This window comes from Pseudoliparis swirei, chromosome 1, assembly GCF_029220125.1.
Source record: "Pseudoliparis swirei isolate HS2019 ecotype Mariana Trench chromosome 1, NWPU_hadal_v1, whole genome shotgun sequence".
Taxonomy (NCBI): domain Eukaryota; kingdom Metazoa; phylum Chordata; class Actinopteri; order Perciformes; family Liparidae; genus Pseudoliparis; species Pseudoliparis swirei.
Genome location: NC_079388.1, coordinates 7205365 through 7232246, shown reverse-complemented (window position 1 = coordinate 7232246; position 26882 = coordinate 7205365). Strand labels below are relative to the sequence as shown.

General features: G+C 47.5%; 1 protein-coding gene across 1 annotated transcript in view; it reads left to right on the top strand.

The window, feature by feature from the left end:
• Positions 1–26882, top strand: part of rbms3 (RNA binding motif, single stranded interacting protein) — a 182406-nt gene that overhangs the window by 66361 nt on the left and 89163 nt on the right. The gene's annotated exons all lie outside the window — the stretch shown is intronic.

Here is a 26882-nt window from a genome sequence, read left to right as displayed (position 1 = left end):
CTTAAAACACTCGTTGGACTTTGCTGAATCTGAAAGAACTGGTTTTGTCCATAAACACACTTTTATAGAAAGTAATTAGAAAGTAATTCTCAGCATAGCTCTGCTGTTTAACGACTCACAAGAAGGCTCTTAAATGTGGGCTTCTAACTGCGCTTGTATGGCCGCGTGACAAGCGGGGAGGCGACCGCGGTGCACGGAGGAGGGTCTGTTTCATCTCACCGGCACTCGGTGACAAAAGCTGCAGTCTCACACGACCCAGCATCCTGACTTTGTTTTGCACATGTTGTCGTCGCCCCTTTCAAGTGGTCACGCGGACGCCGTCACGTGCGGAGCACGTGGCGTTATTCCACGGCGCAGCGGCTCGGGTGCCGGCGCGTACGGCGGCGCGGCCGTAACTGAAGACTGACCGGCCGCTCGTCCCGTGTTGCGCCGCGTTATGAGCCCACTCGAGTGGAAGCAGATGAGACGCGCTGTTCCAGTTGGACAGTGGGGGGGGGGGCCCAGTGGGTTGCCAGGTTGACACACAGAGACACACATGGAGAGGTGTGGTTTTGAGGAAGAACACACTGGCGGGGTGTGCGCCTATCCACCGTTTAACCTCGGAATCTTGTACCGGATATTAAGATCGGGACTTAATGTGGATTGTTGCATCTTTGGCTGTCCAACATCGGTTATATTATAAGTGTGTGTCCACCCTCAGTCCAGGCTCGCAGCGGTCCTTTCCGTATCCGTCTCTTCTAAATCGTTCATTCCCTTGCTGCTGTGGAGAGACTCATCCAGACTTTAAGCACAGCGGGGCTCTCTCTCCGGACATCTATGATCGACGAGCCCACGCGGCTACACCGGGCTATTTCTGTACCAGCCCAGGATTTGCTGCTGTCTGAATATTTAAATAGGTGAGCAAAATGTCAGCAGCATTAAAGCAATGAATATGCTGATGGCTAGGAGTGATTTTCTCAGCATTTGATCTGATCCAGAACCCCTCCCCCCCCCTCCCCTCCTTGAAGCCAAAGAAACCCTGATGAGATGGAGCGTGGCGATGGCGCCAGCGCCGATGACAGAATTGATGATAACGATGAAGGTGGCAATTATTTTGATCAAATGGGATGAGATCTGACAGGAGGAGATGATATTTTGCGCGGTGCTCAGGTGTGCCATTTCTCAAATGTACCATTTGGCTGTTTCCTCTCCCGAGCAGTGTCCTTCTTCCAATATTTATAAGAGGCCGGGCTCTCAGAATACAGATAAGACGCCCGTGCTCTTTGCCCAGCTCATTTTAACACCCCTACTTTGCATTGCTCCACTTTTCTCAGTCAATATGTTCATGAGAGAGGTCCAGTGTCTCAAATCTAAGGAGCTGACCTTTTTGAGGATGTTTGTTTGCATAGGTGTGCGTGTGTGGGCACATTCACAAAATCATTTCCTATTAGCATTTCTGGGTTTTTTTTGGTAATGGTCCATTGTTCTGTTCACACAAATAGAAAGGCCAGCATTCTGTGGCGCAACTGCTTTTATCACACTTGTGAGAGACATTCAGGAGTAGTTTGCTTTCATAGACTCGCTCTCCACCCCTCTGATGTCTCTTTACCAGGTATCACTCCCATCACTCTCCGTCCCTCTGCCTTGCCCCCTCTCCGTTCTCTCTCTAACCCCTCACCGACACTTTCTCTCACATTCACAGAAACACATTTGTATTCACATCCACCGTGTGTTCCCCTGCCAGATATGCAATGAGCGCAATTTATTCCCATCAATAATTAACAGCAGGCTGTCTTTGTGTCTGCCTACCTGCCAAGGTGTCTCCGACACCCTCCTCTCCGCCAGCGTTCCCCAGGTGGGGCCGGATGGAAAACCCAGGTGCGCTTGGAGGAAGGTGTAAATGGCAACGCCGATTGCCAGCAGCACAGACGACTTCCACAATAAGAGCATTCAGCCTCATTCTCTCACTCCCCCGGCTCCATTTTGTCACATATATCTCTCCACAACAAAGTAATAAACACAAAAGCAAGTCGCAGCCAGAGGCTTTGAGCTCATTAAATAAAACCGTCACGGTAATCAAGTTGCGCCTTCTTTTCCTGCCTCGACGACATTAAAACGCTTTTATTAAGGAGCCTTATTTTAAGCACAGCGGCAAAGACGGCGAGAAGAGACGCACCGAGAGGGAGAGGGAAGCGTCGCTTGATTCCCTCTGTAACACTCTGCCGTCTCTCTCCTCTTTCTCCCCGTGGAATTTGAAATAGCAAGGCAGCAGAGATGAAACATTGCCTTCCTTTTGTCTTGCCCTCCCCCGGGGACGCTGACAGCGAGAGGGAGGAGAGGAGCCATAATTAAGATACCTAAAGGACACTTCCCCCTTGCACCTCCCTTCCTGTCACTCACCTCTACACAAGTCACAGATAAGAGCACTTAGCATCGGCGAGGAGCGCGTGTGTGTGTGTGCAGGTTTGTGCGTGTGTGTGCGTGTCTGTGTGCGTGCTTGTATACAGTACACATGGATTCTATTGTTTGTGTTCATTCACACAACCAAAGAGACACTTGAGATGTTACAAAATGACATGCCCATGCAACACAACTGCATTTTCTATTATGTTTGGAGGTCATTAGATAATGTTTTTAATGTTTTACACATTTATATTGCAATTAAAAACCCTACAACGGCCCTACATAAGTAGTTACATTTGACATTTCTGATGATTTGTTTATTGATTTCACTCCCCTGCCTATAGAGCCAGGAGGTGATTAGCCTAGCTTAGCATAAAGACTGGATGCCCAGAAGATTAAACACACAAGAGTTTGTTCGTGTTTATTAGATGTTTGTTTGGTGCAGAGCCAGGCTAGCTGTTTCCACCTCTTTCTCGTCTGTATGCAGAGCTAAGCTAAGCTAACAGCCTCTCAGATCGAGCCCCATAATTAGAGCCAAGACATGAGTGGCATTGATCTGCTCATCGAGCCTTTGGGAAAAAGGGCCAATAAGTACTTACCAGAACATACTCTGTAATGGAAGCAGAGTGTGAATGATACAATGACAATCAGGGGGAGTCAAAGTCAACGAGGGAGGTCAGGGGGTCACGTCTTTATTAGGGGAGTCAGACCCCCTACTGTTAAACTAAGGTTCAATAGACATGACTATTTGGGCTCCTACCGTATAGATGGCAGGATAATAGGTCAATACATCAGTGTATCTAAAAAACATAATCCATGGATTTAACAAAGAAATGTGTGTGTGTGTGTTTGAGACATTAAGTGAAGGCACACACCACCCTCCTCCCACCGTGGAATCCATTCTCCAAGGCATTCTGTTCAGGTAGCTTTCTGAACTGTGAAAACTGACACGCGGAGCAGACAGGATGATAACCGGTAAACGCCGCGTTGAGCTTCGCAGATTCAAACCTGTCAACCGGGCGCTCGCCTCACTCTCCGCAGGCTGCCATTTTCCCCTTGAGCCAATCAGACTGAATTATGGGAAGGGCGCCCTCGATTGTGGTGTCTGTGTCGGAGAGGTAATTCCGCCTGACAGCTGCTTGCTTTCAGACAACAGCCAGTCTTTATGGAAATCATCCCTCCCTATTCTCGCTGCAGTCGGCTTTCTGCTGATAACAGCCCGGATGAAAACAAAGCTGTCCTTTTCTACTTTTTTTCCCTCCTTCTTTTTTTCTGTGTAGAGCCAATAATTTGCAAAACAACTCTGTAACATCATATGGATTCTGACAACGTACACCCAGCTTTGATGTCACACACATTAGGGCCAATATGAGCTTGAAATCCTGTGATGCAAGTGGTTTGAGTTTTAATGTTTTATCCTTCAAAGATGGAATCATTTCCTGGTTTCTATTTTAGTTTCCTGGCATGTCAAATACGGTTTTCTTCCACTCTATTTTTTATTTATTTTAAGAAAATCATAATATTAGTGAAGTTCACCCTTCCAAATGTTACTCAAAGACATTGCTTATTGTCGTTTGACGAGGACATTGATTCTTCTTCTTTTGCCAATGCCTTGATTTGAAGCAGCGGTGTCTCGGTGGGCCTCCGGCTTCCAACAGCCAATATTTATCCGGTCTACAGGAGCTACAAGCAGACAGAAAGGCGCGGCTTGCCCTTCACTTCACATTACAGTGGGGAAATTATGCTAAAAATGTCATTAAAGTGCCTCCATGAAGTGAATCCCAAATGTTTATGATAACAGAGCGCTCGCACCGGCCCATCAACCAGTAGTCAGCGGCGGATGCTTCAGACGGTTTAACGGTGTGAAGCCAATCGGAGTGTTCAGTCCTCTTGCACCCTCTCATTTATTCCCACTACCTTTCGCTTGCTTCATCTCCCCGGCTTGTCTCTTCCTTCCTCCCTCTCTCCCGGGGAAGATTTGCTGTCAATATTACATTTATATTCATACGAAGAGCACAGATCCCCCTCCGGGTGGTCAGCAGTCAGTCAGCAGTCTCCTTATTATGCTTTAAAGGTGACTCTTCTGACGCCGCGGCTCACCCAGGACCCCACGGTGCGGCTCAACATCGGGTGACCTCTGGGCGGTGATCAAAGGGGATGGCTGACAGTGCCGTTATCATCGGTGGCTGACAACAGCTAGCCTAGCGGAGCCCTCCACCCCCCCAAGCATTGGTTTAATCTGTGGAGAACCGGGGGAGATGCATTGTATCGTGAATTCAGCGGGATAATTGGACAGACTTTTGGGGATACAGGTGCTCGCTCAGCAGCATCGCTCACCTCTCCGTTCGATGTTCGCCAACCTTGAACGCGATGCCGTTTCCCCTCTCACACATCCAGCGCGGTGTCGGAGCACAGTGTGGCGATCAGCACTTTCCCCCCGAAGCTGCCATCGACAAGGGCGTCCTCGTGATTACGGTCGCCCGCATGCTGCTCCTTTCCCACCACACTGGAAGACAGCCCGCATCCGAAAGATGCTCGTCGGCACGTAAGCCGAGTGTGTATGCGTCGCTCATCCTCTCCTAGTTGTACCCGTTAACAAGCACTCGTAGCGTCATGCGCCTTTTCCATGGGGACAGCATAGCTTTGAGAGACAATAGCATGAAGCTATAATCACGCCTTTCCCTGCATATGTGTCTCTCCTCAGCTCTCTGACTGTAATGATGCTCCTCAGGCATCCTGTTGATTCCCTCCTGATATTCTTTTCAGTAAATCAGCAGATAGGTTTTTAACTTTAAATCATGTTCTAGTTTTAAGATTGAGTTCACGTCCTTTTTTGTATAGGCCTTTGGCTCTAAGGAGGGTACACGGGGGGGCACACGATTGAAGGAAATGGTTGATACCCGTGGAAATATCTGCAGTGCAGATAATCTCACTCATGAAATAAAAAAGAGAAAAGATACAATCACTTGCCAATGTGTCATTTCGTAGCTGTGCCGGGGCTGAGCACACAGTCCCCCTCCCTCGCTCCTCTTGCAGAAGTGATAGTTTTGAAGGGCAAAGCCGGTGAGAGTGAGACGGACCATCTGACAAGCGCCGGCTCCCGAGCACCTCCGTTGGCTTCCGCTGTCTCCGTCGTCTAATTACGCTTCAATCATCCGCGGGAGCTCTGCGTGCGGTAAATTATTTTGCAGAGCAGCTCGGAGACGTGCCGCCGAGCTGCGAGTGAGAAACGGAGGCGAAGTAGAAATCAGTGAGAGCTGGAGTGGGAGACCAAAAGAAAGAAGAAGAAAAAAAGATGGAAGCTAAAACGGTCGGGAAAGTGTGCGAGAACATTTGTATTGAGAGGGAGACTGAAAGAAAAAGAAGTGAAAGACACTGCGGAAACGGAGAGGAGTGCCAGCCTCAGACGGCAGGAGACAGGCCAACACTAATGAACAAAGTTACAAGGACAAGCAGAACTGGCAACAGACAGCAGCGGCATAACTAACCCTGCAGGATGCAGAGCAGACCGCCGCTGTATGAAACTCAGATACAGAGAAATCATGAGGGTATTATTGCAATGTGTGACGAACACTTACAGTCTGTCGTTAGGGCCCGTCTGCATGTGGTGTTTTTGGTTTCCACTGTAGCAGCACAAAAAGGATCTAATTAAAGTACAATTTAGAGCGCTTGTATTTATGTATGTGTGACTTCTCTGTGTTCTGTTCCCCAAATGCTGCTCCCAAATAGCCTTGCGTCAAAAATTGCAGCGTTGAAACGGAGCAGCGGAGGTCTGGATTCTCTGTAAACTCACCGCTGCCGCGCTTGCTTTGAAGCAAACATAAATGTGGCTCTTTTTTTCCCCCTTCTTCTTCTTCAGGCCCAGTAATGGCCACAGTGTGCAGTTATTAGAATGCCTTTGATGTGGCAACTGTGGCAACCTGCTCGCCGTTTCTGTGAATTGATCTGGCTCAATTAGCGGGGCCCGCGAGGGACGGCGTTCAAAGGGCCGGGCTTCCACGCGCACAGAGAAGAGGTGGAGCGCCCCCCCCCCCCACCTCCTCCGAGAAGACCACCTGTGAATAGGCAGGAGGATTGGAAAATCAATGGCGCAGCGTCGGTGTTGAGAAAAAGCTTTCACCGAGGGGGGGGGGGGGGGGGGGGTGCATTCTTGAACCGGCGGAGGAAGTTAATTTCCTCCGCCGCCACCGCCGCCGGTAGATCCTGGAGAACAGCGATCCTCACCGCCGTCGACTCACTCACACGGCGATCTAGTGGCCGGGTTTGTGTGCTCGTGTTGGTATGCTTTACGTGTGCACACATTCGCACGTCCTCTATTCGCTGATTCAGCTGACCCATTTCAATTTGTCTTCATCAGTCATACCAATTAACTCTGGGATTAGATTCCTCAAAGCCCGGCTCTCTCGGTCCTCCCTGCGACCCACCATCTCTCCATCCATGCGTGCTTACCTCTGCTATACATTGCTGTCACTGCGCACGTTAATGATGTTCAAACTCAACAACCACACGCGGCCTCTGGGCGTGCCGCGAGAGCAGGCGGTCGATGGGCTTAAAGCGAACGCACTGAGCGCCTTTCGTTCATTTTACGGGTCCGAAATACGACTTCAAGGCTACTTACCTTCTATCCCCTGAAGAACTGTAATTTTACCTTGAGTACTGCTCATGAGCCCTAACTTCTTTATGCTGCATTCATATTAGAAATATTACAAATCCAGCCTCATCCACACGAATGCTGAAGAAGATGGTGCGTCATCAGTAACATTAAAGCACCAGGTGTGTAGCTAGTGGCGGAGAAGCTCCAGACAGCACACCTGCTCCCACACACGCATATAGATGGTATCAAAGAAACCGTGATTCATTCGTTTATGAGCAAAGATGCGGTCTCACAAAGCAGATGACATGAATGTGAATGCATGCATTCATGCATACATGCTGCTGGCATGAATAATTCTCTCAATATGGTTTTGTATATTTCTTTTAATCCACTTTGCAACATCGGGGCCACGATGCTTTTTTACTTGTTCATTGGTGTATTCCTCTTGGTTGATGTGAAGCTGCAGCATGTCGACAGATTTACTGAACAGGGAGAGTTTTCGTAGCAGGTTGCACATTCTGCAGATTCCCTTGGTGCAGTTTGTTCTTAAAGTTTCCAAAGGCAACAAACAGTGAAACAAAATGTCTTCTAGTAGATGAACTGTTAGGAGGGATGTGAGTGTTCAAGACATCAAACATGTTGAAATGTATAAAAATAGAGGACAGGGCGAACTCTAAAGAAACAGTGAGAACAGACGTGAACAAAGACGGCAGACAGAATGCTGACAAAGAAAACTGTCGACCTCAGCGGGACACGAACGGATGCTTTCTCGTGTTTGACTAATTGTTTCATTTTGATCTCAATGTGGTGAAACTAAAGCATACAGCTCCTGCTCCTTATTACATTGTTATATATGCTTGTAAATCAAGTGTCATGGCTTCATGCCATAGACACACACACACACGCACACACATTAAAAGTGAGTAAATCATATAGGGCCAGGCATCTTTAATTCACCAGAAAATGTCATTTGATTAATGAATCCCGTTTCCCGCAGCAGCACGAGTCCAGACGGCAACTTTAAGCCGCTGCTCCCCTCCAGGCTCAGCGCTGGTGAGAGTCCACAGGCCCGTCGCGCTGAGAGTCCCTCCACACAGATCACGTGTAATGGCAGTGCAGCAGATCGGAGCCCGTATCTGTGCTCACACTCACAAGAGGGAGGTGCTGCTTTCCCAATGTTATGTTCCTATTGTAGTCGCTTCCTGAGACAATGCCCTCCGTGTTACTCAACACGGAAACACAGGACTCTCAGTGGGATGATGTAACGAGCTCATGGGTACATGTCAGGATCAGCCGTTTTCATTATTTCAACTTTCTTTCTGTGTTGGTATGTAATAGTTGCATGGTGGACATATCTGAAGGCAAAAAATAGTAGTTGCCATTGAGAAGCTACAGTATACAGTGTCCTTTACAGTAGAGGACAAAAACAAGGAGCCACAGTTGCTGAATTACCCCACAATTGACCTAGAATTTAAAAGAGAATTAATTTGGTTTTCTCAAAAGGTTCGTAAAAGTATTTTAAACTCAGTGAACAAGGTTTACTTGAGTCGACTTTTTTTATTTCTTTGTAAAAAAACAAGATTTCTTCTGCTGTTTTTAATCTTTTAAACTGATGGCTTAAACATTGTCAAAAGAAAACAATTATTTGAGTTTTACTATCGGAACCAGGAGCGTTGGAAATATCTCACTCAGCCTATTACAGATAAACAGATAGCACAATATACTTGTGTTTGTATTTGTAAAAGATAAGACAGTGTAAGTACTTTTATGAGTATATCTATAATGAACGTGTTTCCCAACACTATAAAAAAAGGTTTCTAGCTTATATTCTGAAGACTTTTTCTTTTCTTCACTTCATAACCTCTTTTCAGGTCAGTTCCTTCTCTGCTGGCCAGCTGTCCTCATATCATTAACTACAACTTCCCTTATTACCACTCCCCTCGCTTTCCCTCTATCCTCACCCTCCTTATTCTAATGCACCCCATCACCCTCTTAAGAGAACTCCGAGGGCCTTGCCATGTTAAATCACACTGACCGTTTCTATTTGCAGTGGCTTCAATCATATGCGAGTGGTCTGCAGAGAGTCCAGGCCGAGCAGAGCAGTCCTGCTGAGGTTGATGATCCAGCTCTCTGACACCAACGCAGTGCCTCGCTCTAATGAGGAAGAGCAAAGCCAGAGTATCGGGTCCCTTTTCATCCTTTTCATCTCATCTGACACTGCTCCGGCGTATGTGTGGTTGTGTGTGTGTGTGAGTGTCTGGACACGGCCTTGCAAGAGATAGATAAAAGTGGGCAGAGATGGAAACGGACACGACAAAATATCAAGCACCCTTGATGGTGCGAAATTCTTTTTGTAAGATGTGCTTTTTAATTTTTGTTTACTTTAATCCGACTTACATCTTTTATTGCATGTCAAAGAGATAAGGAGAAGAAGAAAATGCTTTGTCGATATGCCTGGTCTCAGAGGCCTAAAAAGTCCCGGTCAGCGCGATTTATGGACGTTCCGAAAGGCCTCAGGACACACATGTAGTGTATGTGCACACACACGCCGTGAGTGGGGAGGGTAAGGAGAGGAATGCGGGGGAGAGGAGACGGAGAGTGTTGAGCTGAAAGAGGGCCGGCGTGGAGGGTCTCTCACCAGGTCTTCCCTCGGGGTCTGGATGGAGGCATCATTGCAGCCTCTCCTCCAAAGTCCTTTGCGTCCTCCTCCTCCTCCTCGGTTTCAAGTGACAACTTTGCAATGTCTCCAGCCCTCTTCTTCTTAAATCTCAGAGTGAGAGTGCTCTTACTTAGGGTGTCACTACAAAGCAGTGTGTCTGAGACCTCTGTGCAGTTTAGTTCTTTATCTGAACATTTCTTCACATCAATTCTCAACTCACTAGATTCTCCAGATGCCCTTTCCGTGACTCCACAAAGACGTGTTTTGGCTTGCTCGATCTCTTTTTCTTCCTCGCCATTCGCCTTTGTTCTTTCCTCCAGTCCAAAGCCGTTATTCCGTCTCCGTCGCTTCCCGTATGCCTGACGGTCGGCCCCAGTGCTGGTGTGTTGCACTCTGCTCGTGGTACCGCGCCATTGTTTTCAGCGTTATCTCCGTATTCTCGGGGGCTGCGTCCGCGCGAGCGTTATCTCGCTGTCGTTATCTCGTGGGTTATCTCGGCGCTCTTGTCCTCGCGTTATCGCGTAGCCGCCATCGAGGTGGCGACCTTTCTCTCTGAGAGCATCTTAAGACGCTCCCAGGAATGTCTTGTCGGCTCCTTTTTTTTGGGCTTCTGCTGATTGTCACGGGTAATTACCGTGATTTCTGTGTGATTCTTTTATTTCACCTTTGTTTTGCTTGTGGATGCTGCATGTCAAGATATTTTGAGTTGAAGTTTGTTTAACTCGCGTGCTTTGGTTCTCCTGTGTGCATACTTCGTAGCGTTATCTTGGACGTGTTCTTTTCACAGGAGTCAAACACGCTTAGCTCTCAGGGAACTACTTTGTCTCTGCCAGCGACTGCAAAAAAAGTGCGCCGCCATCATCTGCGTACACGCCTGTGTTTACCCTGCTTCAGGTTTGTGTTGCGACGTTGGATTGGGCGCACGGTGTGATTCATAGCAGATGGCTGCCGCCTTCCTGAAGGAGCGGGAGGAAAACCCAGGGATGTGATTACCATCAAACCATCCTCTGAGTAGAGGCAGCATCCATCCGCATCCCTCTCTCTGTTCGGCGGGTGACATAGATACAAAATGTCTCCCGGGCTAATTTGTGGAGAAACTCTCGCGCTGTTTCCCACATTCATTTTGAAGTTAACAGTCAAACAGATTCAGCTCGTTTGCCTCCGTCTAGTGAAATAAGACTGGAGACCCTTTTAAATATGAACTCCGGGCTGTTAGAATCTCAGTCGATCTGCTAATGCCTCTTTTCCTTCCCTTTTCCTCCGTGTACGTCTTTGACAGCGAATTTAACGTCTTCCTCCGGTGTTTTATGCACTTCCTTTGCCGGATATCTAAACAGAAGAGCCTCTCCTCCTCGGGCTCTGCTGGTCCTCATGAGAAGAAACAGGGATTTGCATGCCGCCTGTTTCCACTGCAGTGATACGGTCCTCTCTGTGGCAGCCTCTGAACCGCGGCATGTTTTGACCTCATAACTGTCAGGGGAAAAAAGGCAGAGCGAGCAGGTGGGGAGGCACGGCCATCTTGAATAATGATCAACCTCTCTTCGGCCCCTCTGAGAGATTAACTCACAGGGATGCGTTTTCGCTCCCTATCTGGCCCGTCTGCTCCTTGATTTATACCTACTGTGTTCGGAAACAGCCCAAACTGAAGAGGAAGTGCAGTTTTAGCTTTTCGTAGAGCAGGAAACCTCCTTTTCTGAAATGTCATGTTTTGACGGCTATTGTACTTTTTCCCCGGGATGCCAGGGAAAAGCCTGGAATCCATATACAATAGTGACGAGCAAGAACATCTTAACTTTAAATCTTAACTTTTGTTGCTGTGTTTTAGCTATTCCTCTAAAAGCATCTAGTTCTCATTTGTATAACTCACTTTGGGCTTCATGGAGCAATATTCTCTTCAATTTATTTATTCTTTACATTTTCTGTGAAGAGAAGCTATAGGACAAGTCAACACCATCTAAACCTCCTTTTACCCAGGAGTGATGAATCCCACCGGATCATACATGGGAGAGGTGTTGCTTATTATTAGTGTAGGTACCCCCACAACACCATATAAGGGAAGCTGCTGTGCCTTGTGCAGAACCCTGGCACATGCCCAACAATTAGAGAGATGCCACCGTAAGTATTTTCTCTTGGTAAAATGTTCTCTGACCAAACAAAAGAGAAACAATAATATAACATTGGTGGATCCCAGAATCCATTGGGTACGAGAAAAAAATCATGGATACATAGAAAATTTAGAGGAAATGTTATTTTGCTTCCTGAATGAGGCCCATTGAGTATTCACTATACAGTAAGACACGCAGTCACAAGACAATTAGATGTCTTTGTTTCATGGTTAAAGTCGTTGCATCTGACTTCCAGAAAGGGGAATTATTCCCCATCTCAGTCAGTTTTGCGATCCCTATGGAAACAGTCGAAAGCTGACAGCCTGTGTTGTTGTTGTTGTTGTTGTTTTGCCTCGAGTGAGAGGAAGACATGGTGAGGGAGAGAAGAAGGGAAGAGAGGGTGGGATAGGGGAAATGGTATCTAAAGAACCAGAGGAAGTAGAGATGTGACTCCAATCAAATTATTGGCCAATCAAGTCAAAACGTGAGTAATTCAAGGCCTACATCGACGGCCCTAATCTGATTGCCCGTGCATTAGGGGCACAAAGGAGGGCTCTTAGCAAGCTCACTCAGCGGGGGTCTTGGAGGGAAAAGGTGCTTAGATGGGAGACAAGAGAGATTTGCTTTGTGTGTGTGTGTGTGTGTTGAAGTGAAGCCTGCCTCTCTACCTTTTGGAGCAACGCTGTAAAGGAGAGGCGGCCAGGCTCGCGTTGTGGGAGCTTTACAACGCCTCTCTGTTGCCATCTGTTTCAGCGCCATCGTCCAATGGCAACATCTCTCATTTGCCCAATTATAGAGGAGGATTATGATGTGCTTGTTTCCTGCCCGTGGGCTCCCTGGCCACATCTGACTCATGTTTTAGGCAGAGAAGTATCATCTATCCTCTAATGAGTTCTGCCAGCATCGCCTAGTTAAAGTCACATTGTTATTTTTTACCCCTAATAGGATTTTTCAACACACATGGTACGTATGTAATAAGATTGCAAATTATGTTTGTGCCACATCTGCATGTTGGCAGCTGCAAGATAGTGTGGAGGATGTTCTGGCCCATGACCCTTCACTGGTGAGATCTCTGAGGCCAGCAAGACCAGGTGCAACTGGTGGGGGTGGAAGCAGCTCGCCAGGAGAGTTTACACCTGGGAAACACGACGATGTGGCCAGCCGCTGAACGGAAGGCGCTGCAACAAAAGGCCCGGCCCTCAGAAGGCGCTGGGTTTCCGGCATCTGACACCGGTGGTGAATGCTAATGGTGCTCAGTTTCAGCATCCCAGGTCCTCAAAGAGCAAAAAGAAGAAGAAGGACAAAAAAATACTGGCATGTTTCTGTGCTGATTTGTATGTGGAGGGTTCCTTAGTTAGTGACCCCCCCCCCCCCACCCACCCATATATATAGACACTCATAAACACTCCAATATCCCCCTGCGATCGGGATCTGAATTGTCGAAACAGCTGCCAAGGGAACAGCTTGTCTCAGAGAGAGAGAGAGAGAGAGAGAGAGAAAGTGTGGTGGGAGGGGGAGGGGGGGATGGGGGGTAATCCGTTTTCGGAAAAATACTGCCTCTCCATCCCCTGCCAAGATTTTGTTTGTGTTGTGGCTTTTTCTTCTGGGCCAGCGTAGCCCTGGCACTGAGGCTGCAGCCATCCAGGCCTCTCAACAATGGGGGTGGGTGTGTGTGTGTGTGGGGGGGGGGGGTTAGGTCATAAACTGTCAAAAACAGCAGCCAATCACAAGTGTTTCTCTTTCTGTGTGTCTGTGTGCGACGGCTCTGGCAGTGCTGACATGTTTTCCCCAGTTTTAGCCATATGCTAGTTTGTGGGTGACAGTCAGGCGTCCATAAAAAGAACAGCTTATTGTTGTGATACCACAGCAAGTATCCATAAGTGAGCAATCGCCCATTTTATTTATTTTTGCTGGCTATCTGCCTCCTCACAATATTGTGCCATGTGTCCCTGTGCACCCACACACTCATTCTCACATGTGACTCCACCACAGCTGACCGGATAAAGCCATGGCACCAACAACGCACCAGCGGAAAGACTAAAACCGTGTGTTAAGACACCGACAATGCACATATGCATGCATGTCCAGCCTATAGCCTGGGAACCAGTTCAACGTGTTTGACTGAATAATCCCAGAGCCAGTGCCTGCCGACGCAACATCAATTAGGCTCAAGCGAAGGGTCGATTAGTCTCCAGAAGGATGGAGGGGAGCTGCATGCTGGAGGCATGGGAGGAGACAGGAAGCGAGGGAGCCGGTGCAGTGGCCTCCGCGAGGGACAGTTGTCTGTTTACATGCCGTGTGGATGTGTACAAGTGTCTTCTGTCAGCCTTTAATCGCTTTCGGGGAACAGCGTTCACCGTTTTAGGGAGGCATGGTTCGGAGGGAGAGAGGAAGGAAGAGGGGAAGAGATATGATTCAGACGCTCCGCTGGCTGCTACTCGCCCCGACTCCCCCTCTCCCCTCTCTCTCTCTTTCCCTTCCGCTCTCCTCTCTTTGCTCTCTACAAAGGTATGTTTAATACATAAGGGTCTAATTGCTATCACAGCTGCTGCTCCATCGTCTGCCTGTCTGGTTCCTGCACTGGGTTCTCCATCCCTCTTCTCCGGGGAGAGGACGTAGTAATAGGCCTCCTCTGCCCTCAGGCTTTACCCTTCGTTATTATGTTCTGTATTTCTTGTTGCCTTTCCTTCTCCGTTTCCGTCCTACCTTGTGTTATACAATGATGAGGTGCAAAAAGCCGTAACCACGAAAACCTTGCCAGAATGTAAATGGTCGCTTCAACCAAATTTCTCTTGTGTCCCATGAGATTTGTTTCCATTCAGCCTCTAGATCGACATTGAGGTGGGGCGCTGATGCTGGGCACTAAGAGCTGGGGCCCTTCTTACCAAATGTGTAACATGCAAGTTGTGATTTGCAACATTAGAGCCACACCTCTCCTGTCAAACACAAATGCAACACAGCAATCATGATCCATGCATGAGCCCAGATGTATCCGTCATAAACCAGGAGACGGGGCAGCGTTGCTGCACTTCCGGTTCCCTCGTGTCAAAGTCGATATTCCTTTGAGTGGGTTCTTGGTAAGATGCTGAAGAGATCTTTAGGTTCTGTTCTATGATATGCAATATGTCAGGACATACCCGTCACAAAAACATCATGTTTAAGGCGGCTAACTACCTGCTAAGTGGCTAAATACCTTCACAGCGTTGTCGTGTACACTGGCGCTCATGTGACCACGCTGTAGGTCGTCCATCGCCTATTGTTAGATATCTACTTCTGCCCGGTTGCATTCGTCCTTCCAACATCATAAAAGAGACTTTTTTCCACAACAAACGGCAACGCACATTTCTTGAAGCGCCGTGCGTTGTGTCACGGGTCTGATTGACCGACTCTCCGTCATATAACAAACCGAGCAGAAAGGTAATCACCGGTTGGGCTTAACGGTTTGTCCCCGTCCTGCCAGCTCTGCCCTCCTGCATATGAAACACAAGGCCGCCTCGCTCTCACGCTCCTCCTTTCCCCCGCTGCATTAAGGGATGCAAATGCAGGCGTGCGCCGAGGAAAGGAGCTGACATTTATGCCTCTGATTAGAACATGCAGCCCAACGCTTTGTAATTGATTGCAGTCCCGGACAACACACACTCACCCACACCCTCTCTTAAAGGCTTGCCCTGCTTTCAGCATCTTATTAGTGTGTGTGTGCGTGTGTGTGTGTGTGTGTGTGTGTGTGTGTGTGTGTGTGTGTGTGTGTGTGTGTGTGTGTGTGTGTGTGTGTGTGTGTGTGTGTGTGTGTGTGTGTGTGTGTGTGTGTGTGTGTGTGTGTGTGTGTGGGGGCATAGCACACACAGTTGCTCATACAGTTGTGGTTCACACACACACACACACACACATGCGTACACACAAGCACACACATGGGCCGCCACATTGCATCCATTTGAATAAGAAGCTTTTTAACGGTGGCTCGGTTCAACTTCAAGGCCAAGTCCTTGTGGAGAAGCCGCGTTCACTCGGTGGGAGATGTTGATCCGCTTCCCCTCGATCAATGCGCGGCCGTGACCCGCGAACTGGGATCATCCCGAGAAGCGTGTCAGGGGTCAGGGATCAGGGTGATGAGGTGAAGTCGATGGCAGGGGTCAGACAGTTCACTCGAGGAGGGGAAAGATGGAGCCGCTCAATTGTGGGAGACCGGGTGGGAACACTAAGTGTGTGTGCGTGCGTGTGTGTGTGTGTGCGTGCGTAACAGAGAATAATTAAGATGGAGAGAGAATGAGAAAAAAGAAAAGGCGGTTATGTTTGCGAGGAGGGAAAAGAAAACACAGGGAAGTGATGGGAGAGGGAGAGTGAGAGAGAGAGAAAGCAGAAATGTGCTGAGCGTTGTGTCCTTGTTTTGTTTCTGGAGTGTGTGTGCGCATGTGTGTGAACCCGTGTGTTTTTGTGAAAACTCGTGCACGCCCAGTCGATCTGCTCGCGGTGGCTTTGCTTTCCGCCTGCTCACTCACACGAATCATTCGCAGGCTTCCTCGCTGTTCCCCACCACTTTGTATGTTAATGTGCGTGCATATGCACATGTAGCGTACATCTGTGTGTGTGTGTGTGTGTGAGAGGGGCAGCAGCAGACGAGTGTGGCAAGGTGCTGTACAGTAATTAGCATCATTCTCACTGGGGAAGTGCTGTGTGTGGAAGGCCCATTAAACACATTGCAGGGACAAACACTAAGCCTTGTTCTGCTGACTAGCATGCAACACACACACACACACACACACACACACAGACCAACACAAACACTCCTAAATCATCTCGGCCTGCCACCACATACAGTCGCCCTGCACACGCTTACCAGCACCAAATGAGTTCTCTTAAAACACGTCACCATGTCCAAATTTGAAGACGAGTAAAGTAATGAGGCACCAATATAAACAAAAATAAGCACTGTCGATCATAAAAGTCAAACTTAACAGGACCAGTTCTAAATAATCTTCAGCTCTTTAGGTCACACATTGTTTTAATTAATACTGTAATGATCTCCTGCCAGGCTCTCTTTCTTCCCCCACATATATGTAAAGGTGGGCAAGATCACTTCATCCCTGCACACACACTTAGAGACACACTGAAAGATGACACCATGACACACACACACACACACAGAGGTTGAGCGGGGGTGTAAAATTATGCTGCGTTAGCTGGCGTGCAGTGTTTGTGCTAATGAAGCTCTCTGTCCACGTAGGCTGATAACTTGCTGATGCCTCGATACTTCTGCCAGAGAGGTCTGAAGCACAGTGTGAATACTGAAGCAGCTGTCGCCGTGTGTTATCAGCTGTTATCAGTGTGTGTGTGCGCATGTCTTCTTCCTTTTTGCATTTAAATATAGGCATGGAGGAATAAAAGCCTGCCTAAGTAAAGGCGCTCCATATCATTCCCCTCAAAGTGGTAGAATTATTTTGCCAGTTCTTTTTATTTATTTTTTAACCTACTCTGTTTAGTTTTTTTAGCAAAGACATGCACTTCATTTTATTGGTTGATAGAAACAGCGATGTTACCTCTACTTCATTTGTGTTTATGTGAGAGTTTAATCACGGTGGTTTTGAACTCACCACCTCGACTGCAGAGATGTTCGACCAAACTTTTTTTTTCTTCAGCTTTTTTACATATTAGTTCACTTCATAGAATTTCAAGCGTATTAAGCCCCGTGGTGGCAATTAATTGTCTATATTTTTGTAGGTGTGACTTGCAGTGCTTCTCATCCTGTGAACAACACCTTGTTTTCTTCCATTTCCCCTCCTGCCACAGCCAGTGAGGCTTGTGGTTTGCTGCCCATCTGCTTGTCATCTCACTAAGGAGCTGATACACAAGTTGGGTCTGACCTTACTGAAGTGCTTTGTCATTTAGAAGTGCAGACACACACACTCACACTCACACACACACTCTGACACAAAACAGTGAGGAGACATCACACACTCACACAGGGGGCATACAGCCCCTCCACGTCCCCTATCCAGCACAGGAAACAGTAATTAGTTGGTGCCCCCAGGACTCCGACAGGCTCCTTCTGACGAGAGGAAAGGGCAGGGTGACATTTTGGGTCAGCAACGCGCCGCAGTCTTTGCGCTGCATACTTCACAAAATTACCAGAGGGGTTGGGAGTTCAATTCCCAGGGCCCTTTCTTGTGCTGATAGAGCTTTCAACCTTTTCAGACAACAGACCTCGCCGCACTTCCCTTGGGACGTCGACCACCTCATCTTCTTTGTTTGGACTTGAACGCCTCCTAAGCACCATCTCTAAATGATGGGTTCACCACTTGAGTGCTTTGAAGCTGATGAACTCGTACGGTGGAGTTTTACAGCCTGTACGTCTCAAAGTTGTTCTGTCTTGATTTTGAAAATTTGTTCCAAACAGTGAGAGCAGCAGCCCTGATGGATGCCCGTCCATAAAAGAAATAGCTATGAGGGAACGGGAAGATTGGGAGGAGAAGTAAAATGGCCACGTCACAGACGCCGATATAGAAGGAGACAGATGGCGACGACCTATAAAAAGAGGCAGCTGCAGCCTTTTAATCTCAACTTAATTTTTGCCAGTAAATAAACTGAATCCTAATGGCTGCCGTTAGCTGGAGCCACTTCTCCTGGTAAAATACTGCCGTTCCCGGCCAGACTCGCTCTCTCCCAGAGACGCACTCAGCCTCACACACACCAAACTGCTGCTCAAGCTCAGCTATGACGGCTGTCAGTTTAAGATTTATTCTCCCTGCAACTTTTGATGGATGAGCCAAGATCATGACTAACTGGCTGCCCACGAGCTCCAGACTCCCATGACCTCATCACCAGCAGGCTGGCAGGGTCTCGACTTTCCGTCATGCCCAACCAATTATTTGGTCTCCGTGGCCGATGCCATCTTACCAGGCCGACTCTGGAGGCAGGCGGGTCTTTTTCTGTGGCTCGCCTTTCTGTCCTTCTACATTTTGAAGTGACAAAAAAGGCGCAGCTGCTTTGGTTGCAAAGCTGTCTTTAGACTGCTCTCTAAAAGCTGGAAAAGGCGTCAGCGACTCAGAAAAGGTCCTGAGTGTGCGACGCTCTTCTCTGCCAGCCAGTCATGATTAATGACGACAGAAAATATGGACAACGTGGCAGGGAGATGCAGGTCTTTGTTGTCCGTGAAATAATCTTGTTGAAAGGGGAAACTACACGTCGGATACAAGAGATAACGGCTTCTCACAAGAAGCACTTCAAGCAGCACACACAACGCGGCACACAGTGTCCCACTTAAGAGAAGCACGTTGCATTTTCAAGTGTAGAATTGCATTGACATTTTTTTCCAGTTTTTTTTTCATTCTCAACGAGACCAGGACACGCTACGTTTCATGTCAAGGATCTGACCCTCGCTGACGGCCCAACACCGTATCACCCCCACCCCTCTAACTTTCCTTTATCTTCAGAATTTGTTCTCTACTTTTTAATCAGCGGCTTCTTTACCTCCATACCGGCCTTTCGCCTGCTGGCCCTTTAATTCGTCCCCTACCTTTCTTCCGTCCCTCTCCACCTCCCTACTGCCCGCCGCTCCCTGACAGCCTGGCGTGTGTGTGTGTCATCCGCTGTCGGTCAAAAGGAATCATCACATCACATGACAGGTGGGCGTCTGACCTTGACCTTCCTGGGATCGGCTCTGCAGCCCGGCTAATCCAGCTAGCGCGTCTCACTGTGGAGACGTGCTGCTTTAATTACCAAAACGATGTATTTTAATCCCGTGAGCTCAATCCAGAAGTTGTAATTACTGTGTGCAGGTCTATTTGTGCTCATTTGTGTGTTTCTGCAATGACAGAATTGTGTGTATTTTCTCCAGTCAAAGTGTTTTCTATCTGAAACAGAAATGGGGGTGAATTCTCATTCAAAAGATGTTAGCCCGAGCAGGAGAGCGGAACCGGCAGATCTTTAACTGCATCCTGTGATCTAAATACACACAGATGGACACTAATACTACACACACACACACACACGGCCGTGTCCAAGGCGGGCTGGAATGTTACGGTTTGAAGCGGGCCTGTTTGTGGCGTCTCCCAGTGAAATCCTAAACTGAAGCAAGAGAGAAGTAAACACAGGGAAACCAGATGGTCACTGCTTTGAGATCTGCCAGTGGCAGCCAGAAAAAGATCCGTACAGGGAGACAGGAACGATTTGAGTGCTGTGTCCGTCTGTCTGAGATGTGACGTGCTCTACATCAGGAGGATGTTACCTGTGCCAGGTTCTATGGTTTTTCAATGTTCCAAAATTCGATGAAACAGGAACCGGAGTTTGGTGGCTACCAAAGTGTCATGAGTCGACATCAAGGCTGCCGGAGAAGAGAAATGAGACTTTGTGTCGTAAAACTATTATTTCATGTTTTATGTGCTGTTCTAACCTCTCTTGCTGTGGTATGTACGTGATGCTTTTTAATGCAGCAGATGAACCTTGCGACCAAGGGCAACCGCCATCTGAGCTCATGACGTTGACATGGTTTTCCATACGCCGTGGCAGAGTGCCCTTAATGCACTGCTCGCTCCATCCTTTCACAAGCATAGTGGTAACTTCAATGGGAAGCCTTATCCCCCCCCCCCAAGTTTTATTTCACTGAGTGGCATCTTGGAAAGGCCCTTGTTCTTGGAGTCCTCCATCACTCTGGTTACAGTGTGAGGTCTGTTCTCTCAGCCCAGACGACATTTTGGCTCTAACAGGGGTCTGTGTTTTTCATCCAAGCGCTCTGTGACGGAGTGTAATCAAATCTTGGTCTCCGACACGGGACACTAGGTATCACCCTCCGTCAGCCGCAGGAGATTTGTAGGCTCATCATGTTTTGGTCGAGGCAAGTTTTCTATATGGCCGCTGCTAGAGGCGGATTGGATGTGGATGGGAGAAGATGGTGTTGATGGTGGTGGAGAAAACGTATTAAATGTAACCCCCAGTAGTTTTCTTAGCCCCCTTGTTTAGTTTGGACAAATCCCAGAGTGGTTGGTACCTACCATGGCGATATATATATTTATATGCTGAATTCCTCCATCAGGAGAATCCTCCAAACAGCTTTATTTGTTGTGTTTCCGATTACTTTCCGAATTTTTCTAAAGTATTTATTTAGTTTTCTTTTACTTTTTAAAAGGGCCGTATGGAAGGTGTCTCTACTTCAAAACTCCACCATCCATTCTCAAAGGGCAGGTCCATTATTTGGGTTTGTATATTCATCTGCAGATTCCAGTGGTGTTTATTATGTATTTTAAGTGTTTTTGCGTCAAAATTATATTTTTGCAAACTCTACTAAAAATGTTTTGGGTTTCTGCATAATGAACATTCGACACATATATCCATATCCAGAGTCGGCGTATTACATGCAATTATTTAGACTGGAGTGGGAATGAAGCCAGTCTTGAGACGCAGACAGGAAACAGGAAACCAGCTCACCGGTCCACGGAGCGGTAGACCAGAAACTTCCATCTTGATCACCAGACTCCTTTCAAAAAAGAAAAAGGTCATTTGACCTGGCAGAACGCGAGAGTAAACATACATAAAAAACAAACATAAAAACATTTCTGATCGACCCTTTTCAGTTTTCCAAAAGGTCCAAACTCGGCACAGCTAACTCTGCCCGGGCCGGTGCTCGGCGTTCACGCGATTCACAACCTGACTGATTAGCTTACTTTGGTAGCCCTGAGTCACTGCTTGCTTCTTGCTAATGGCTGAGTGGGCGTTTCCACCTTTTTAATGGAAAAAAACCTTGGAAAAACACTCAACAACACTCAGCCTCGGTGGCCTGCCAGAACCACCGAGGCTGAGAACAGCGTTGATCGACGATGAGTCCAAAGTGGCCGCGTCGGCCCGAGTTGTCTGTGTTTACGTCGGCACCGCGTGGGCGGATCCACGAGTGTGACTGCACGGCATGCGCCTGTTCCCGTCGCACGCTGTTGTTTGTGCGTGTGTGTACGACCGGGTGAGCGTCGTCATGGTTGAGAGTACCAACTTGGCCGGCACATCAATAGCAGCGTGTCCCGTCGGAGAGGCTTTACTCGGGGCACCGCTCGCTCTCTGAACTTCCCAGCATTCCAGCTTGTTTACAGTGGCACATGCCAAGCCTCCCTTTCATTTGGAAAGCCTTCACCATGTTGTTAACTCCCTCTCAAAGGGAAACCTCCTTTCCTCCTTCTCCTCCTCCTCCTGGGTATACAGCCTGTCAGAAACACAAAAGAAGAAAATTGCCATTTCTTTGCTTCGGGAGCGGCTGTGTCTGATTCCGTTACTCTCTTTGTTGTTTGTTGTGTCTTTTGCAGAAAATTGACAGACTTCCCGTGGTGTTCACCCTTTCTCTGCCGGCTGTGTATCGTGTGCGGCGGGAGCAGTCGGTGTAAGGTGGAGGAAAAAAAACAGAAGCTCAAGGAGTCTGAGCTTAAAATCAGATGTTAAGTCCCTGAGCATGAGAGTTAACATCCACATGGCTCAAATAACAGGAGGAAGGCGAGAGAGCGAAACGCAAAACAGGAAGAAAGGAAATTGTCAGAGAGTAGTTAAGTAAGAGAAAGAGAGCATAAATCCTTTTCAAGTGCTGGAGAAAGTTTCACAGGTTGGCGTCTCAGAGGCCTGGGAGATCTGTCCTCCATGGTGGGCTGGGCTCCCCTCCTGATGTTGGAGCCCTCCAGACCTCTACGGTTATCTCAGGCTTTCCAGGAGGTATCCAGGAAGCCAGGGACCGTGCTGGGGTCAAACCACCTCGGTTAGAACAGACAGAATCGGAGAGGCAGGAGAAGTCATTATCTGTGTGGAGGTCATATCTAGAAGAAGCCCGAAGGAGGGGGAGTGGACGGTTGGAAAAGAACACATCGTTGGGATAAGTTTTGGGTTTAGGAAACCAAAGCAAACTGCTGACGTTGGCATCCATGATTCCTGTTTGATAAACTCTGGTTGTGTTGAGAGGCCATTGTCCTCCCATTGTTTTCAATGCAAATACAACCGTGAATTGTAAGAACAAAAGGAGCATTGAAGGCCAGGAGGAGGTGTTTTGCTTTCCTCTACATTGATATATGTGTAAATGGAGATATGTGTACATACTGAAATACTCTACCTCTCTCTCTCTCTTTCTCTCTCTCTCAACCACAAACACCATCCCACATATACTCAGTCCCCTGTGAGCTTCCTCGGGTTGACAGAGGGCTCCCCTCGTCGGTGTCGCAACCTGGAGGGTGATGTTTACAGCGTGGGAGTGAGTGATGATTAGAAGAACAGAGGGAGGCCCGCACCCCCCAACACCCTCACCCCCTCACCCCTTACCCCCACCATGACAAAAATGAAACCCAGAGGTCACACGGCCTTATTATTGTTGCATCTCCACAGTGTGACGCTCACCCCGCTCCGGTCACACCTCCAGTATTGCATGTCGGTTTGTGATAAGTTGTGTCTCCGGATAAAGGATGTCATGTGCTGCACGGGGTTCTGAGAGTTCTGGCTCTAAATATAAAACCGATTAGACTTGGCTTGGATTGAAGCAAAACATGATCCGATTGGACAGGACCCGAGCAGAACAAAGTGGATTAGAACACAACTGGACCAAGAAAAACAAAACACAGCCACATGGCTGCTGCGTTGTTTTTGTCCAAGTGCCTGCTGTGCATTTGACTCAGAGGACACACAGTGCACCGGAGGCCTGGCGGATGAAGTCACATTTTCTCCGATGAAAGCGTTCTCTTTGATAATATAACTCTGGCCCCATCAAAAAATGATTCACTGATAGTTGTAGTGTTTCGCCTTACAGCCTGCAATTACTTTGTTTTCTGGAAAGGGTTATGTGCCTTGTTTTATATTAACATATGCACATATAAACGACGGTTTGCAGACCTCACACACACACACACACACACACACACAGATTGGCATGCGTGCTGCACTGTCCCAAGTAATCCCCAACAGCTTCAGTTTATCTCTAAACAGCTTCCAGGTGCACTCAGCTGGCACACATTCCTGAACACACACCAGCGCCCTCATGTTCAAACACACAGGAAAACGCACACATGCGTGCCGGCTTACACACACACACACACACACACACACACACACACACACACGTGTCATCCAGGAGAGTGGCCTCCCTCTTCCTTGACAAGCCATTGCTCCCTGCCGCTGTGTGTAATCCTCCGCATATCTGACAGAGGGATCCTATTGTCACAGAAAACTCTGAGCCTCTTTCATGGATGCTTAATGATGTTTTATTACGCTCTGGGCATCATGTTCACATTTTTCTGCATGTTGAAAAAAAAATTGGGGAATAAAAACCCCCCACCACTTTTCAGCATACTTGTGTCAGTTAAAGGGGCGATTGATACGCTGTCTTCCCAGCTCCCACCATCCCTCTCTGTCTCCCTTCCCCTCTTCTCCTCATCTCTCCCTCTCTTCAAGATCTTACATTTTCACTAAAGTCCCCTTCTCTGTGTTATCATTCCACCAGAGGCCCTCAAAAGGAGCTTTGATATTGAAAGCAGGCTTGGCTTGAAAGGCGAGGGTTTAGGGGAATGTAAATGCTGGGGGTCTTTTTAAAGGAAAAGATCTCCCAGTTAACGAACACCTCGCGCTCTGGCGCTCTCTGCACCGCCGACTTCTTCCCTTTTTTTCCTTCTTTGACAAAATGGAGATGAAAACCAGATTCTCAAATGTCTTGTTATGCATTTGTATGGATTTGGGTCAATTGAAGTTGATGAAATATTCTGACACACAGGCAAAAAAAACCGAAATTTTACCAAGAGATTTTTTACGTTGCTGAACTATATTCAGACTTTGGGCCATTTTGTATCTTTAACTATTATTTGGAATTATCTTTTTACATGCAACATTTTATTAGTACACAAGGGTGGCCATCTTGAGGGATTTTACTATGTCAAAGAAGGGATTGTTGTGGTGGTGTTAGCCTCTGGTTGTGGAATGTCCTCTCAAGGCTCCGTCTGATCCGTGATGAGTTTACAGGGTTCGTACGGTCATGGAAAACCTGGAAAAGTCATAGAATTTTAAAATGGTAATTTCCAGGCCTGGAAAAGTCATGGAAAAAACTTAAATCACAAAAGTTTTAGAAAAGTCATGGAAATTTGTTATATTCACATGTTCATTTGCGTCGAGTTTCAAATAATTAATATGTTTTTGATAGAAAGACGCTCAAAATATAAGCCGGCATACACTCTTACTGGCGGCGCTCTGTTTTCTTGTTGCAAGTGAACGCACCTTAACTAGAAAGTTCGCTGGCCAGAGCTCGGGAAGCGGTCTGGATATTCTACTATGCCAGAGAAGTGTAGATTTAACCATGTTGGCTACTCTGTGTGGTGGCAACACATTAGACATTTAAACATAGGAGAGGAGACGTTAACGAGCCGTGCTAAAGAAGCAGACGTCACAGCGCGGAGCTAGCGGAGCTACTGCTCCTCCATCACCGGCTAGCGGAGCTACGGCTCCTCCATCACCGGCTAGCGGAGCTACGGCTAGCGGAGCTACGGCTCCTCCATCACCGGCTACGCCGAGCGGCACTTCTCTCTCTCCGGTAACAAGCAGCTTGATACCCGATGCTGTAACAAAGTGACGCCCTGACTGTGGTGGTAATGTGGCCACTGAAGGTTAACAATTCACATTGTTCTTTTAAATCATCCGAAGGTGCCAGCCTGATATGTGACGCTTGTGTTGAAAGCAAACGTTCATCTCTGCTCATTGTGGCTCCTTCACTTCAAGAGTCACATGGTCAACGTGTTGAAGGACCGATGTCTTTCTGTCTGACCAAAGCCTGAACCACTATTTACTGTCCAACAGATGTATTTGCACATAGAGGACAATAGTTTGATTAAAAGAATAAACATTTATATAAATGTTTCTAAGAATAAACTTGGATATGAATCTTTATTTTTTAAATCAAACTATTGTCTCATTTATTTGTTTCATGTAAGGTATACTGTATGCTTTGGAATTCTCATTGTTTAAATACTAAATTTTCTCACTGATGTACACACCGAGATTTCAGTTTGGTCATGGACATTTGGTTTAAAGTCATGGAAATCCATTGGTCAAAATGTGTAAGAACCCTGAGTTTACCATGTTCCCTCCACCAGCTCATGCTTTACAGAGTGTCGCGTGTCAGGAGGAACGAGATATTTCAAGATGTGCTCGTCCTCTCCAGGCAGGCAGCTCCCGCCGTGGCTCCGATGTCATCTCTGATTGACGTGGCAGTAGTCGAAGTCTAATGTACTTGTCAGCCTGTGCACATCGGTGATGGCGCCCTGCTGAGAATCCCACATGGAGCGTCTGCTGTAGCTAAGAGACGGCATCCTATGGTTATCCCCCGTGCCTCTCCTACTCCTCTCTCTCTCTCTCTCTTTCCTTTGCACCCTGCCAGCACATCATATTCTTCCCATCCAGGCTCCCCCCACCGTCTCTGCCAACTACTGCTGCCCACAACAAGCGCAGTCGACCAGCTTGTCCCAGTCTGCCCTCTCGCAGCTCCAAAGTCTTGTACATCTTTTTTATTGGAGAGCAGGAAAACAGTAGTAAAAGAAAGAACGCGTCCCTGAAAAACAACAACAACACACACACTGTTTCTCCCTGCCCTCTCCCGTACACAGCCTTCTTCAAATAGCTGCGCTCCTCGCTAATGAGCCCCCGGAGGGTTGCAGCCAGCCATCGCTCTCTTCAGACGCCATTACGGCCAGTGTGGCTTCAAAGAGTTGGGCCAAACCATCGCTACCTGCCTGGATAGGAACCTGCAGTCTGCTAATGGGACTGGGCCAACTGGACTGGAAAACAGAAGCTGTGGGAGCTGTGGAAGTTCATATCCTGAAGTGTGGACTTTTATTTCTTAGATATTTGCTTTGATGTCTCAGTCGATGTAGATTTGGATAATCGGCCGTTGTTAAGCAGTGTTTACGTTCGGCTCCTTCTACTTAACTCTGCTTCATTTCTCAACTCTGTTATCAGCCTCTGCCTTTCAAGGTCAGCGCTCTTGATGCAGATTATTCTACGGCTAATTAAAAACTCATCATCTCTGGGATGAAAAGATAATATGATTTTTTTTTTTTTAAATAGACGAAAGGAAAAAAAATCATATAGAGTGTAAAAAAAACTAAATGCAAAAACTCTGACGCTATGACGGTTCTGCTAATTTGCTGATATTCTC